The following is a 16,133-nucleotide window of genomic DNA, read 5'->3' on the forward strand; positions in this document are numbered from 1 at the left end:
CCTAAATGTGTGGGGGAGGTGCAGTAAAACTCCCTATGCACATTTAGGCCTACAGTTCCCCCGCCTGCTTCCTCAATCAGGTGTACAAGGCTGGGAAAGCAAAATGCCCCCTCCACCACACCTTGCATGCACACAGGGAACTGAAACTGTCAAAGGAAAACCATGTTTCACTTTGACAGTTAAAGCCAGCCCAGCCATGCTTGCTCGGGTGGTTGCAGCAAAATGACCCCCAGCCTTACAGGACCCATTGGGGATACTCACCCGGGAACTAAAACAGTTTTGCAGTTAAGCCAGCCCAGGAGTGGACACTCAGCGGTTTTACTAGTAGGTTTTGGCTGGTCCATGAGAGCCGATAGTCGCGGGATAATGTTCTATCCCCCATTGTGCCCCGGCGGCCACTATACAAGATAGTGAACTTTGTTGAGAGGTGTGTTTTGTAGGATGAGAATTTATTGCATCAACAAGACAAGTCCAAACATACTGCAGAATAGTGCAAGCGTTGACCAGGCCTCATCCAAATGCTGATCTTTTTAGTGCAATGAAAGCCAACCGACTGCAGCATAAAATACATATTATGGATGGCTCTGCATTTTCCCCAAAATTACATGGTTTTGTTGAGAAAAGAGAGAGTAACAGGAACAGGTGTCAATCATCTGCTTTATTTTGGCACAATTATGCCTTCATCATAGTGCGTAGGCACTCCATTTTCACACCCAATGACGATTTTCCTGGTGTCAGAGTTCGCTTTGTACTCGCATGGGTGGGTCCCAGAATTGCCTTTGATCTTGCAGGTCGTGACACTGAAAGGCGCATTACTTACTCTCAGGTTAGCGCTACCTTGGTAAGGCGTGCCACCTTTGTCGCAAATCGATTGGATGGTTTTCTTGGGGGCGTGGACAAACGTATTGGTCTCTTTGCACTTTGTCTTCGGGGGGTCTTGGTTTGTCATACACTTTTTGTGCATCATTGCACCGCAGTAATTGTTTCCGTGGTTTGTCTTCGGATTGTCATAATGCTGTCGCTGGAATATCTGAGGACGACTCTCTCCAGCAGGGGGTTTGCAGTGTGTTTGGGAGAAGGTGCCGGAGAACGCCCCCAGCAGGAGGAACACCAACAGTGTTGTTTCCAGTGCCATCTTTATGACCAATCAACTGGAGCTAAAACAAAAGAGAAAGGACATTAGACAGTGATTGGAAATATGCTCTGGAACAATGATCATTAATTCATCAAGAAAACATTCTTTAACTTAATTTTGAAGAATAAGGGCACAGTTCATGTACTTACACATTTTGTAGACTAGAGCCACAGTTAATTGATTTACACAGCCAGGACACTTACACTGTATATTGCATTTATAGACACTTGTAATATAATTATCACAAAAAAGTATTGTATTAATGAAGCTGCAGCTCAGCTCTGAGGAGCAGCACATAGAAAAGAAATGATTTTAAAGTACTGTTAATATTTCCAGTTCCTACTAGGGTAACAGTGGCATCAGTAACCAACTCGAGCGCACAAAACATGTTTTACAGTAAGAGAGACATCGTGAAGGACTCCCAGGCTAGAAAGGTAGAGTCATAAGGAACTGTGATGGATAACTGTCAACAGCTGGGATATATCCCAGTGCACAAACATGCATGGGAGGGGAAGACATAGGGAAGACAAGACAAAAGATCTTACTAGGCATGGTACATTCAGATCATGCAGGTGAACAGAAAAAGAAGTGCTTAGGCGGGGCAATAGGGTAAAGTGTGCCAGAGAGACACCACTCTCATGGGTCGTAACCGAAGTGCAGTAGTGCTGTGGCAAGTGTAAGGCCCGGGGGCAAGTGCAGGAGACCGGCGAGGAAAGCTTGGGACTTGCGACGCTCTGAAGGTGCACCAGGCAGCCAGGCAGCGAAACTGAGCAGAAGTAGAAGAGAGAGAGCGAGAGAGCAGAAAGAGGTGGTTAGCAGGGGAGGGGGAGAGAGAAGGAGGAGGAGAAGAGGAAAGTCTTGAGGAGTTTCTGGGATTTACTGAGATCAGGCTCTAGATGGAGAGAGGCAGGGAGGCTGTTCCAGAGGGAGGCACCTGCAGAGGATAACAATCTCCCCACAAAGTCTCTGCTTGGAGAAGCGACTCACCCGCAGAGAGTTGGAGAAAGACAAGCAGAGGGCTTGGGTAGGTGAGTACTTAGGAAGAGAGTGTTGCAGATAGAGTCGCCCAGGCCCCAGAAAGCCTTGTGGACAATGCAAAGGGTCTTGAACTTAATCCTTGCAGCCACGGGGAGCCAGTGAACGGATTTTTCCCGCCAGAAAGATGCAATGCCTGGGCTTGAGGCCAAGGATAAGTCTTGTGGTTCTTTTCTGGATGAGTTGAAGAGGACGGATAGTAGAAGAGGGCATGTTCAGAAAGAGGCTGTTGCAGTAAACCAGCCTAGAGAGGACCAGAGCTCTGGAGACAGTGAGTCTCTGGTGGTAGTTGAGAAAAGGGAGAATACCTCTGAGAAGGGCCTGCTGGTAGTGGGGCATTTTAGTGATGTCCATGATGTGAGACGAGAAGGAGAGAGTGGAGTTGAACATGACACCCAGGTTTTTTGCCTCGTTGGTGGGTGGAGGCACAGGCCAGAGAGAAACCGGGAAGGCGGGATCAGGGGTCCCAATTAGAACAATGTCTGTCTTACTGGCAAGGAGGCAGAGGTTGCTTGCAGCACACCACAACTGAATTGCAGACAGACAGTCTGGTATCAGTGAGGAAGAGATCGAGGGTAGCCTGAAGGAGAGCTGCATGTGATCCGCGTAACACTGAAAGTTGGAAGTGAATGTGCCTATTTTACAGGCCAGGGGGACCATGTAGCCATTGAAAAACCAGGGGGATAGGTTAGATCCCTGGGGGACACCGCAAGTAGAGAAAGTGATAGGGGAAAGAAAAGACCCCAGTTCCACTTGGCATGGGCATTCAGAGAGAAAGGAGTATAGCCACACCAGGGTCTGATCAGTGATGCCCATGGTATCACATACATGTGAGATCAGGATGTTGTGGTTTACTGTATCAAACACAGAGGAGAGGGCAAGTAGAATGAGTACGGAGTACCATAATCAAGATATGAGAGCAAATCTTCACAGGTGTTCAGAAGAGAAGTTTCTGTGCCTCTGGATTCTCTTAAGCCAGACTGGTGGTCATGGAAGCAGCCAACAGATTCCGTGTGGAGGGTAAGCTGGGAAATAGCCAACTTCTCTAAGAGTTTGCCCAGAATAGGAGGGATAGAGATCAGGCTGTAGTTGGCCAGAATGGAAGGGTCAGCAGAAGGACATTTGAGGAGAGGGTGCATAGGGGAGGTGTTAAGAGCAGTGGGGAAACATCCAGTAGCGAAGGTGAGGTTGCAGAGGTCTGCCAAGGGTCAGGTGAGAGAGTCAATGTTATCCTTGGTGGTTTTGGAGGGACATGGGTCCTGTCAGGTTGCCCACATCGTTGTGTGGGCGGACCCCTGTTGGGTCCCACAGGACATGATGTCCCGGACGTGACGTCAGGGGAAGGGGAGGGACGAGGGCAGGTTCGGCAGTTCCGCCGAAGAGTTGAATAAAAGAGGTTGCATGACACCCCGGCTCCCGCGTATCATTCCTGCGCCGGCAGGGCCTTCTCCGAGGGGACGCTTCAGGTTGAAGCGGCGCCTCAACACTGGCGACGAGCGGACACGGGCTCCCGCTGGCACCGTGCCGAGGTCTGCGGTCGAGCAGTTCAGCGCGTCGGCGCGCCTCGGGCACGGCGGCCGACTCTACGCGGCCCCGCCTCCCACGTGACAAAGGCCCGTAATCCTCACACTGGGCGCCCACGGCACACGGGCGCTCCAGAATCACAGGAGCTCTGACTACGCGCGGCCCCGCCTCCCGCGTGACAAAGGTCCGAACTCCACACACGGGTGCCCACGCGAAGGCGTGCAGGCGCGCCCGGTGACGGCAGGAAACGGGGGAGTGGCGACAGAGGAAACAACCCCCTCCCACGTTGCGGAGTGAGGCTGCGCAGGCCAAGAAATAAGGCCACGCCGCAAGGAAGCGTTGAGGTGGGGAAGGTAATTCACCTCACACAGCAGAAGGGCTGCTGCAGCTGCCCAAGCACAGTCCCAGGTGCCACAGCATATCGACACACAAACTCTTCACTGCTACGCAGTCATGTCGGACACGGCGACCACGCCAGCGTCCTCCTCGGGGGGGTAGGACCGGCGCCTGGAACTGCTGACACAGCACAGGACAACAGCCAGCATGCACACCAGGAGGCAGCAGCCCAAGTCATGCACATGCCCAACCCATTTGAAATCAGAGATACCTCAAATCTGGGGCCCAGATGGAACATATGGCTACTGGACTTCAAGTTCTACACAGGTGCCATAGGATTGACGGACGACACAAGACTGAAAAACACACTGTTTATGGCAGTGGGACCAGCGGTAAGAGACATTGCGGGGGAGCTGCTGAATGTAGAAACAGTCACATACGGGGAGCTACACGCCAAGCTGTCCGAATACTTTGCACCACATACAAACGTGGATTATGAGCGCCACATGTTCCACACAACAAGACAGGAAAAAGGGGAATCAATAGACAGTTTTGGCGCCCCTCCCCACACTCGCCAGGGACGAACCGACCCCGATCAAGACAACAAGACCGCAGAGGAGTCGCATGAAGTCGACGCGACTTATCGAGGAGATAGGGTAAGAGGGGAGCCCCTCAACTCGCATGATAAAAAGGGGTGAGATGTCAGGTTGCCCACATCGTTGTGTGGGCGGCCCCCTGTTGGGTCCCACAGGACATGACTTCCCGGACGTGACGTCAGGGGAAGGGGAGGGACGAGGGCAGGTTCGGCAGTTCCGCTGAAGAGTTGAATAAAAGAGGTTGCATGACACCCCGGCTCCCGTGTATCATTCCTGCGCCGGCAGGGCCATCTCCGAGGGGACGCTTCAGGTAGAAGCTGCGCCTCAACAGGTCCCACCTGCTTGGAAGGGGCTTTCATAGACCTGACTTGTCTAGTGACCTCCTCAGGTCTGATACGGGCGCGGAAGAGAGAAGAAGGGGAGGGGTGGAGGTGGCCAAAGGTGATACAAGAGATGTTGCTGCATGAGGTGGTGAGGAAGAGAGAGAGGATAGGATATCCTGTGTTTTTGAGTTGAAGTGTGCAGCCAGGGCCAAGCAAAGGGCCTGGGTGGGTGAAATGGTGGAGGAGACTGCTGTAGGGTTGGCTGATTCCTTACAGACTTTGAAAGGTTTGGCCGTGTTATAGGTTGCCGTGCAGATGTGGGCTTGAATAAAGACTCTTTTCTTGGAGAGGATGCAGAGTCTATACTGCCTTTGGAGGGGCGGCAGGCCAGTGTGTCAGAGGATTCCCCCGAGGAATCCAATTTCTATTCGGCTGCCCTGCACTTGCGTTTAAGGGCAGCCAGTTCGGAGTCGTACCAAACGTTGCACTTTTTTGGTAGGCTTAAATCATATCCTCATGACAGGGGAAAATCAGAAGTGTTGGAAACTGAGAGGTTAAAGTGAGAGAGGGGTGTGTCAGGGTGGGAGTCAGCCACAGGAGTGGAATGAGGAGAGTAGAAGGAGGCAAAGGCAGCTACTGACACTCTTTTCATGGGTCGGATGACCTTGTAGGCAGGAGACAGTGCCGGGCTTACCGATGCGAGAGGTGAGGAGAGCTTCAAGTGAGAAGAGAGTAGAGAGTGATCAGTCCAGGAGAGTGAAGTAGTGAGAGGGATAGATAGAGGAATGCCAGTTGAGATGAAAGCATCCAAGGTATGGCCAGCGCTGTGCTTTGGCAGTGAGGGTAAGATGGAAAGAGAGAGAGAGTCGCAAAGGTTGCGGAAAGGTCCTGAGGAATCAGGTGAGTCAGGATGGATGTTGAGATCACCCAGTAGGAGGAGTTGAGAAGAGGAACAAAGGAAGGAGGAGGTCAGGTCAGACAATTCCGAGAGGAAGAGTGAGGGCTGAGCAGGTGGGCGATAGAAGGTGGCCAGCAGGAATGAGGAGTTAGTAGAGAGGGGCAGCCTGCAGACCAGGCACTCAAAGGATGAGTAGGTCTGTGTGGGAATAACAGACACAGTGATCAATTCAGGAGCTACTCCCCCACCTGGTCTGTTTGGTCTAGACAGAGAGAGTATCGTGTAGCCTTCTGGGAGAAGTGTGTCAAAACTTGTGATAGAGCTATCCTTGAACCAGGTTTCAGTGAGGGCAAGAACATCAGGATCCAGGAGTTCAAGGAGGTTATAGATGTCAGAGGAGTGTTTGATATCTGAGCGAGTGTTAAGTGTGGCAATGTGGAGCAGATTGCCATCGGTGAATGACTTACAGGGGGAGCAGAAGTGATGAGTGTGCCTTAGGGACAGAGGCAGAAGCGGACAGAGTAGTCAAGGCTGGCAAGGAAGCTGGGACCATAGGGGTTGAGAAGGGAGCCAGTGCAGGAGGGGCCGCAGGAGGCAAGGCAGCCGCATATATGGTATTAGTGGGTGGCAGGTTCACCAAAGAGGATGAGGCTGATGGGGTTGTCAATGTGTGGGGTGGCAGCAAGGATGCTGTGGCGAGGGTCAAAAGATGGTTAGAAGGCGGCAAGGGGGCCAAGGTGAGCACAGCTGGCGATGTGGCCAAGGCTGCGGAAGGAGCTGGTGCAGAAAGCAGATGGAGGGTAATAAGGCGGGGGAGGAGCCTATCAAAGAGTAGAAGGTTGGGTTGGGGACACTGTACAATGATGGTCAGATTGCAGTAGACATTAATGATGACCCTGGAGTTGGAGAGGGCAAGAAGGACCTCCCAGCGGGTCCGACCATTGATGGGTGAGGAAGAGAAAGGAGAGAGAAGAGCGATCATATGGAGAGTCCATAGGTCAGGTGAGGGAACAACAAAGTGTATGTCGGTGAGAGTCTCTCAGGCAGAGGCAGAGACATAGGTGTCTTCAATGAGAAGGAATGGGTTAGAGCCCAGTATGTCCTTCTTGAGCTTCTTCCTCCTGGACCTGGTTAGGGGAGGAGGATAAGAGATAGAGAAGCAGTTAGAGAAGATAGGAGAGATAGAGAGCACCATAGCAAACTGCAAAGAGTAAGGTACACTTAACCAGGCTGAGGTCACAGAGGTAGAAGGAGATCAGTAGGTAGAGGGGGGAGAGACAGGGCACAAGACTGAGTAGGGCTGAGGGGTGTAACAGAACAGAGGGTCAATAGGAACTGAGGAGGTGGAGGAACAAGCAGACTAGACACAGTACAGAGGGGCAGACTTGTTAACGCATTCTCATGAAGCAGGTTATGCACACTGCTAAAATATGAATTTTAAAACAGCAGCAGGACGTCACTATGTGCACATTGCTAAAATATGAATCTTAACACGGAAGCAGGACATCAATATGTGAACACAGCTAAAATATGATTTTGTGGGGGTCAACAGGTATATAAGCAGAATAGTACAGGGGTGTAGCAGTAGGGTGAAGTCCAAGAGGATGTGTGTGTTGTTTGCATTTCTTTTTGATATGACAGTAAGAGGAAAATATTTTCAGAGGATAGTTAATAAGGTTTTTGGGAGAGGCTCGATGTTCAGAGGATGATGCAGGCAGCATAGAAACAGGTCCTCACTTACGTGATTGCTGAGTGGGCGATCACATGGCCCAGGAGTGCGAGTATGAGGGTTCGGGAAAGAGGGAGGTCACAAAGCCCAGCCAGGACTGGACAGGTGCAGACAATGCTCTAGATGTGTGCCTTGAAAGGGGTCCAGCTAAAGCCTGCCGGTCCCTGATAGGTCAAATGAAGGAAGAAAGAGCCAATCAAGAAGAGAGAGGTAAGTGAGGAGGACGTCCGTGGGCCTTCTCAAGATGAGAAGAAGGCGGCAGCCATCTTCAAAATGCTGCATGGTGCTAGGAAAACAAGGGCGCACGTGAAAGTTGCACAGACAGCCGCAATACAGACTGCCTCAGAATGATGGTAGGCAGTAAAATACGCAGAAAAATGCCACACGGTTGTTGACGAATTTAGATGAGCATGTAAGAATCAAAAGCGCTTTTTCATAGCAACGCTATTTGTTATCTAAAACGAAAATCCTACCGCACGTGCTATTTTCATAATAAGCTGCAAGGATTTCATGCGCCGCAGATGATTTATGCGGCTTCCAGGTGTTGCGACAAGGACTGGCAGGCATGAGGTTCCCATCCTCGCACTCTGAGTGCTGGTGAAGATCATCTGAGGCTGGTTGATGGTTGTCCATCTGCAAAGTTATTTTGTGTCAGGCACCCCTTCAGTAGCATTCCTCTTCCACCCCTGTACGATCCTTATGGAACAATAATGTAGGCGGTGGGGATGGGAAATAAGACACAAGCATACACAACATATATGGCCAGCTCTTTCAACATCCCTTCACACCCCCAACAGCACATCAATATCAAGCCTCCCCCACACCACCTTATGTGTATGCCCCTCAATCAAAACACTCAATTTGTGCATGCTTCCACTGTCCCCCATCTACCTACACTTTTGTCTAATGCCTAGAAACAATGAGCTTGCCCCGTAGGAACTGAGAGTGAAGTCTGAATGCAGCAGATGGAGAAACACAGGAAGAAGCTGTAGAACAGGAAGACGGTGGAATGAAACTGCAGTCTGCGAAGGAGCTGCCAAAAACCCAGCTGAGCACGAGAAGCAGACGAGAACCCAAGTGAGTGGAAGGCTTGGGATGCCTCCTGGAGCAAAGCCGTGTAGCCTGACTCACTGAAGGAGAAGCAGGAATGCAGCAGACAGTGCGAGGAGAGACTGGAGGATCGGAAGGTTGCACAGAGTGTAGGAGGAGCTCGAGGAACACGCCATGCAGCAGGAAACCAAAAACAAGGTACGGGTGCTGCCGTGGTCCATGAGAGGGGCTGGGAGCTGAACCAGGGGAACCTAAGGAGGGTTGAAGACCCAATACGAGCGAAAGTTGATAATGCAGGGGTCAAGGAACCCAAGAGAGATATAAAGACACAGAGACATAGGGCATCAGTAAACACTTTTCAGGAGAGTAAACCAAGTGTCCTGGAAGACCAGCATACAGGGGTCTGGGACCAAAGTGAATCACAGAAACTGTGTTAGACCCCCAAAAGCAATACAAGGGAAAAGAAAAGCTGAATCGAAATGCATAACATATCCTACGTGGAACAGTACCTGGCTGGAGAGTACACCAAGTCTGTTTAGTTTGACAGAGCAACACACCAGGGTCTGGGACCCATATGCAGGTGGACAAAGCCCACAAAGGCAGGGCACAAGGGTCAAGGACTCGTACAAGAGGAAGAGACACTTTCAAGCGTAAGTGACCAAAAGCATGTCAGGGAGAACCCAAGGGGATAAAACTAGGCCTGGGACCCACACAGGAGAGAAAGGAATGGCAGAAGAAGCCGAGGAGATCCTGAGACAGCCCCGAGGGATCTGAGACCCATGTGAAAGACTCTGAGGGAACACGAGACAGCGCAGAGGGATCGGAGACCAATGTGAAAGAGTCGAGGAGAACCCGAGAGAGAGAACAAGTTGAGGGGGAACCAGTGACAGCCAAGAGGGATCTGGGACCCATGTGAAAGAGTACAAGAGGCTGAAAACAAGGGTTGAGAACCCATTTCAAAAGGACGAGATATTTGCTGGAGTTCTGAATTCTACAGTCAAGTCCGACAGGATAGTGTACCAGCCTTGGCACTAAAGTTTGAGGAAGAAACAAGGGGGATTAGACCCCCCCACCCCATTTGATACTTGGTAAGTGTGTCACTCATTGTGTTTTCACACCACAAACTGAACCTTATAGGGCTGTGACCAGAGAGTGAGAGAAGCCCCCTTCTGGATCAAGAAGAGGCCACCTTTTTCCTTAGTTAGTTTAGTGTAAGGGATGGAAATAGGTTTAGACGCAGGGCAGAGGGCATTTTACTTTTACGGGCTTCCTGACAGAGTCTTTAGGGTTTTGTGGAGGTAGAGCAACCCTCATAGAAATAGAGCAAGATAGGTTGTTCCTATGTTTTCATTTTATAAAGCCTTTGCCAACAAGCATGCCACCACTGTGTCAGACTCGTACTTCTCCACCCTTGCAATAGAAATAGAGCACATTCTGAGTCTTGGGTCCTAGCTTGGAACGCGGCCAATAGGCCGAAACAATTGGCACAGAAGTGTACACAGGTGGAGTGTGGTATGCAAGGGTAGACACATAGTTTGCAATTGCTGTTTGTCTATGTGTGCACTCAATCCATTCTCGTGGCAATGCCAAGGCATGAGTACCCAGAGCACACCTGCAGGTGTCACTTGGATTTAATTGCTTGGGTAGGTGTGCACATTTGTATATGAAAGCGAGTGTAGTGCTTGGAAGCAGTGGCATCTTTCACTTCTGTCGTCTGAATCTTAAAGAGTAAGGGATTAGGAGGATAAAACTGGTAATTGAACTACTGATCTTGAGAGTGAGTGGCAGCACGCACACACACACACGCACACACACCCACCACCCACCCACCCAGTGGCTATTGCTGTGGGAGATATGAGTTTCAGAGTCTCTGCAGTGATGTGCACACATATTGTATGTGTAATGGGCAAATGGGTGCCGGGGAGCATGCACGTGGGTGATGCCCATGTTCACTCGGGAGAGTGGCGGAGAACGAGAGTGCAGTGCTTGAGTGCTTCTCTACAATCATCATGTCTGCATAATAATTAATACTTATTAAGAGTACTTTATACAATAAAGCACACAGACTCATTTTGAAGAGATCACTTCAATTTCCATATATACAAAACGACTCCAGAATGGCAGCCGAGGATGGGATTTGGATGGAGAATTACACAAATGGAGGAGACACCAAAAACAAGAAAAGAAAGGACAACGAGAACAGGAACTTCTGAAGAAGGTATACAGCTGTATAAAGGACTATGGTGCAACAGCTTGCAGTGCCACAAACCTTTGTGCGAGCCCAGGTATGGCAGTAATGCTCACGGTGTACGTGGCAGCATCTGGCCTCAAAGTAGCAAGTGGAATAAGAAAAGCTGCAGTACTGATGAACGTGGAAGGAATACACCGTCAGACTCGACCAACAGAAGAGGAAAAGGATGGCTACAGCTGGCACCGCGAACGACAAAGAATGCACTAGGCCAGGGAAAAAGTGTGCAAAATGACACACAATAGAGAAGCGCAAAAAAGCAAAGACAGTGATTATGACCAATCCGAAGAAGAATCTATCTGAGCAAAGCGACTAACTGTACAGATGCTCAAGAACAAAATGCAGAAAGGAGAAGCCATATTGTGACATGCTGATAGATGAGGAATAAACACGAATGATGGCCGACTCAGGGTCAGACCTCACGCTAATAGCGGAGGAGCAGTGGGAATGAACATGGGGAAGAGAAGCTAAGAAGTTCAAGAAACCCCAATCCCACCCCAGGGAATGTGGAGGTAAAGATACAAACCAAACGCGATACTTCTAGGTTAGGAAGACAGGGGGCAAAGTATTTGTCAGACACAGGAGATACACTGCTAGGATGGCCACTTCAAGCAGAGCTGGAGATTAAATTAGATCCCAATTCAAAAGAACAAGCCGTGGAGGTGACAGAAAATGAGGACAAAAACACACTAGAGACGTGTGCAGCAGTATTTGAAGATTCAATAGGAAAGTTGAAAGGTTATGTGCACGAAAGCAAACTTGGGAAAGGGACAATACCAGTGAAACAGAGTGAGAGCAGTACCGGTAATGGCAAGGGAAGAAATACCAACACTTTTAAACTGGCTTCTTGAAGAAAGCTTATAGAAAGGATTGATGCCACAGAGTGGCTGAGCCCAGTTGTGATAACCAGAAGAAGCGGAACGGACAAACTGAGAATGTGCGTTGACCTCAGAGCACTGAATCAAGAAGTGGCAAGTGGAATCTTCCTATTGCCCTAAATAACAGATGATGACATCATTGCAAGGAATGTAAACAGAAATAACAAGTGCCTATCATCCGGTGAATCCACATCCCAAGTCAAAGCCAGGAACATCAGTCTTGATAGCATTTGGCACATATCAATGTTGCATCAGTTTTCCAAACGATAGGGTTAGAATCACTTTCAGAATCATATCCTAATATAATTGACCAATGAAGAAGACCACAAAGACATGCTGGAAAGTGTCCTCAGAAGAGAGACAGAAAGGGGCTTTCACACAAAAGAATTGGACGTTTGAAATAAGCAAGGACAAATTGGACATCATGAGGGTATTCCAGCTCAGAGGCAGAAATCCAGCCAAAAGAAAGCGTCAATCCGAGCAACAGAACTAGGGTTTGAACCCCAGAGCCAGGAACAATTGAATTCATTCATGGGAATGACCGAGTACAATGCTAAATTCGTGAGTGACTGCTGCAACCAGACAGAATGCTCATGGAAACCATTAAGGGAGGGAAAACACTAGGAGTTGAGAGAACATTGCAAAGTCCCTTTCGATTGAATAAAGATGGTCAAAGCAAAGGCACCGAGCCTACAAGCTTTCAGGGCAGCCAATATCATAGCAGTAGATGCGCGTGCAGACAGAGTAGGAGCAGCGCTGATGCAAGGCACTGGGAAAGACCTCAAAGGCACTGACCACATCCGAACAGCATTACTCAGCAATTGAAAAGGAAATGTTGGCGAGCACACGGGCCGAGAACTACTTCAGACCGTACACATGGGGAAGGACATTCAGGCTATGGGTTTCCCACGCACTCATATATCGAGGCGTAGGAAGGCAGGAGGTCAGAATCTGAGACTAACAAGACTGGCCTCCAAAATGCAAGAGTACAACTTCAAAAGAGAACACATCCCAGGATAGCAGAACCGCCAAACCTACTGCCTCTCTAGTTTGCCCAAAGAGAAGAAACACAAATAGAGGAAGAGTGCGTAGTAGAAACCGTAGCGGACAACAAACAGAAGGGGAACAGGGCAATAACCATGAAAGAATTGGGAAAATGAGCTAGAAAAAGAAGAGTACACGAGGAAAGGCATCTACACCGGGAGAGTAATAGGGGAGATCACGTGGAGGTTAATTCATCAATGTTATATGTAATTGTAATATCAATGTATCATTAAAGTAATGCCAAGATATTTAATAACATGAGTATTAAAAGCATTGAATAAATGTGGGGGAGCAGACGTGAACAGATGTTACTAAGGAGGCGGATTTTGCATTTATGAAGAATTCGTTTGTAATCAGAGACTCTGGAGAACTTACTAACAGGCCAAAGTTAGACAATACATAGAGAAGGATGGTTTAGAAAGATGGAGCTGAATGACATCAGCATATGCCGAACTTCCGACAGAAATATCGACAATATTAATTCCAGAAATATGTGAGAAGGCTGCATTTAGCAGTTCTAAAAATAAGAACAATAAGAAGTGGCGATAGTGGGCAGACCTGCTGAGTTCCTCGATGTATTGGGGTAAGGGGGAGAAAGAGTCATCAAAATAGATATGGTATCAGAGGTCAGCCTTACCTGGTCTCTTTGGGTGTGGCGAGAAGTGTACAGGTAAGATCAACCCGCGTCAGATGCCACTGTGCTCTCTGATCAGTGTAGAATACCAGAGTTCACAGTGACCCCCCCAACCCCTTAGGGCTGTCCTTAAATGAGGGAAAGACCCCCAAGTACGGGGAAAACTCTCCAGGTGGTAGGTGCAGGTTCTGTGTGGCTGGGACCCAATGAAGCAGCCAGGAAACTTCAGAGGTCCAAGGGTCTGGGGCAGCTTGAAGACAAGAGCAGCAAAGAAATACAGAGATGGAATACTGGAAGGAATTGAGGGCGAAGGCAGGGCACATTCCAGAAAGGGAGAAAGTGGAAAATAATGGAAGAAAACTGAACAAGGAGAAGGAAACAGCACATATACATGGCAGAATGACCCGAGAAGCATCTGTAGCAGAGAGAGAGAGCAAGCAAATTACATAGCAGGAAAAGCAGAGAAAAAGATCCTGGTGACCTGCATCAGCTTGCAGACAGGCACTGCAGATACAATTGTGTCTAATGAGCGCTAGAACAGTGGCAGACATTATATCCACGTTCCTGGTGCACAACACCACATTCACCATAGCAACGTGTCCCTGACATATGGGCAGAGGGAGACGAGTAAAAGATTATAACTAAAGCGATACAATAGCCATCATATACCATGCCATGTCAGAGCTTGCAGCAGAAGGTCCAGGAGACTGATGAAATGCTTTGTGCATCTAAAGAGAGTAAGATTAAACGATCCTGGTAGTTTTTGGCAAACATTAACACATTACACAAGACAGGTGTTACATGAAGCACATTTGCCCTTTGCCAAGATAAAACACTTGATTGTGGTGTTGGCCCGGATTGCCTTGACAATTCTCCAATTTTGCAAATATCTCAAGACGTGGCTTTTGCAGAACTGCGCCACAGTGAAGATGCCAGCCCAGGTGCTAAGGTGCTAATGCCTGTTATATGCCCCCCCTCCTGGGAGCATGGTAGCTCCTAGGACGCCCAGGTGCTGGCGCCTGTTATATGTCCCCCCTCCTGGGAGCATGGTAGCTCCCAGGATGCCCAGGTGCTAGTGCCTGTTATATGCCCCCCCCCTCCTGGGAGCATGGTAGCTCCCAGGACGCCCAGGTGCTAGCGCCTGTTATATGTCCCCCCTCCTGGGAGCATGGTAGCTCCCCAGACGCCCAAGTGCTAGCGCCTGTTATATGTGCACCCTCCTGGGAGAATGGTAGCTCCCAGGACTTGTGTAGAGGTCACATGGTGGTAACCATGTGACATGTTACATGGTGGTAACAGTGCTGCGCGTCTCTCGCGCAAGGGCTGCGCTTCAAACAATATAATGCAAAATAATAAAGTGAAGAGCTCAAGATGGTGAGAAGTGATATGGTTTAGTAAGGTTAATTCCTTCCTGGACCGTAGGATGGAGGGATGGTACACCCGTAGGTAAATGTTTAACAACCAAACTGACAATTTACTGCATTTAAGCACCCGATTCAATGGCTAATGAGCAACGACAGGCCACTGGATGGAAGACACATTACACAAGAGAGCCTAGGTTGCCAGGTGGACTTCCTACCTTGTGAAGATATGTGAAGGCCTCTCGAGTTGGAGCCTCGGGACCCTCTAAGTAACAGGAACTGCCTCTGTGCCGCTTAGCTCTGCTTCTTCTGGCGCTCACTGGCAGGTCTGCACAAGGAATGAGAAGTGCACTTCTCCCCACCTGCCTTTTTGTAGACAACTTCCCTCTCCGTTTCTGGGAAGGCGATTAGATTGCCCAATTCCCCAGAGTTTTGCAATGTGTGAGATTTCACAATCACTGGCAGAGCTCCAGCCAAGCTGTTGACACAAGCACTGTAACAAAGATTACACCACAGGCGATTCTCTGCTTCTTTCTTTAGTGAGTTTGTTTACTTCCTTGTTTCTTCTTTCCTTCTCTCTCTGTCCTTCCTCTCTTTCTTGGGAGATTCAGAGAACAACAAGTACAATTCAAACAAGGAAGAGGTAGAGAGCGTCATATCCAGACAAAGGTAGTTTAAGTTTTCAAAATGCTTTAACTGGGCGCTTTTAAACTTCGGAAGTCAGTTAAAAACGGACCCCCAGGACCTGATGCTAAAGTTTAATCCTAAAGACGCATTGAAGTCTACGGGGTAGAAACATATCTATCACGACTGGTGTTGAGGTCTTTTTCAGGCGAGAGTGTGGTGGTGGGTGGGGGGGGAAGCAGTGCAAGAGGTAACCTTTTCCTGAGTTGCACAGCTTCTGCATGTAAGGTCACGCCTACAACTCTATTAGGGTCAATCCATGTATTCTTAAAACACCCAGGACTTCCTAGTCCCTACTAAAACTTTATCTTCTGGATATTTGGATGGGAATTCCCATCCAAATATGCAAAAGCTACAGTTACGTGTGCTTGACTACAAGTCCCAGAATGCAAAGCTCTTTCCAAAACTTCACCAAACGACCTCTAATGAAGTGGATAAAGGGAAGGTTTGCTTCACTTACACAAGTGTTGGATAAAACCGTAAGCCGCATCAGAGCTTTAACAAAACATACTTAGCTCTTCACAAGGTCTATCGAGCGGGAGCGTTACATCACAACATCATTTTCTGGGAGCAGCAGCAGCACAGGGAGTCATACCTGCCAACATTCCAAAATGAAAAACCCGTAAATGTACGTCACCGGAATGGTCCGCCCACATGT

The 16,133-nt window shown here is 48.9% G+C and overlaps 1 long non-coding RNA gene across 1 annotated transcript; it reads right to left on the reverse strand.

The window, feature by feature from the left end:
* Window positions 1–640: 640 nt before the first annotated feature.
* LOC138562538 (uncharacterized) lies at window positions 641–15,388 on the reverse strand. The gene is made up of 2 exons (XR_011299342.1): window positions 15,010–15,388; window positions 641–1,157 (listed from the first exon to the last, which is right to left on the reverse strand). It is a non-coding gene; the product is annotated as an uncharacterized lncRNA (long non-coding RNA).
* Window positions 15,389–16,133: the final 745 nt, after the last annotated feature.

Source organism: Ambystoma mexicanum, unplaced genomic scaffold (genome assembly GCF_040938575.1).
Source record: "Ambystoma mexicanum isolate Mex_15411 unplaced genomic scaffold, UKY_AmexF1_1 Mex_scaf63, whole genome shotgun sequence".
Classification (NCBI taxonomy): Eukaryota; Metazoa; Chordata; class Amphibia; order Caudata; family Ambystomatidae; genus Ambystoma; species Ambystoma mexicanum.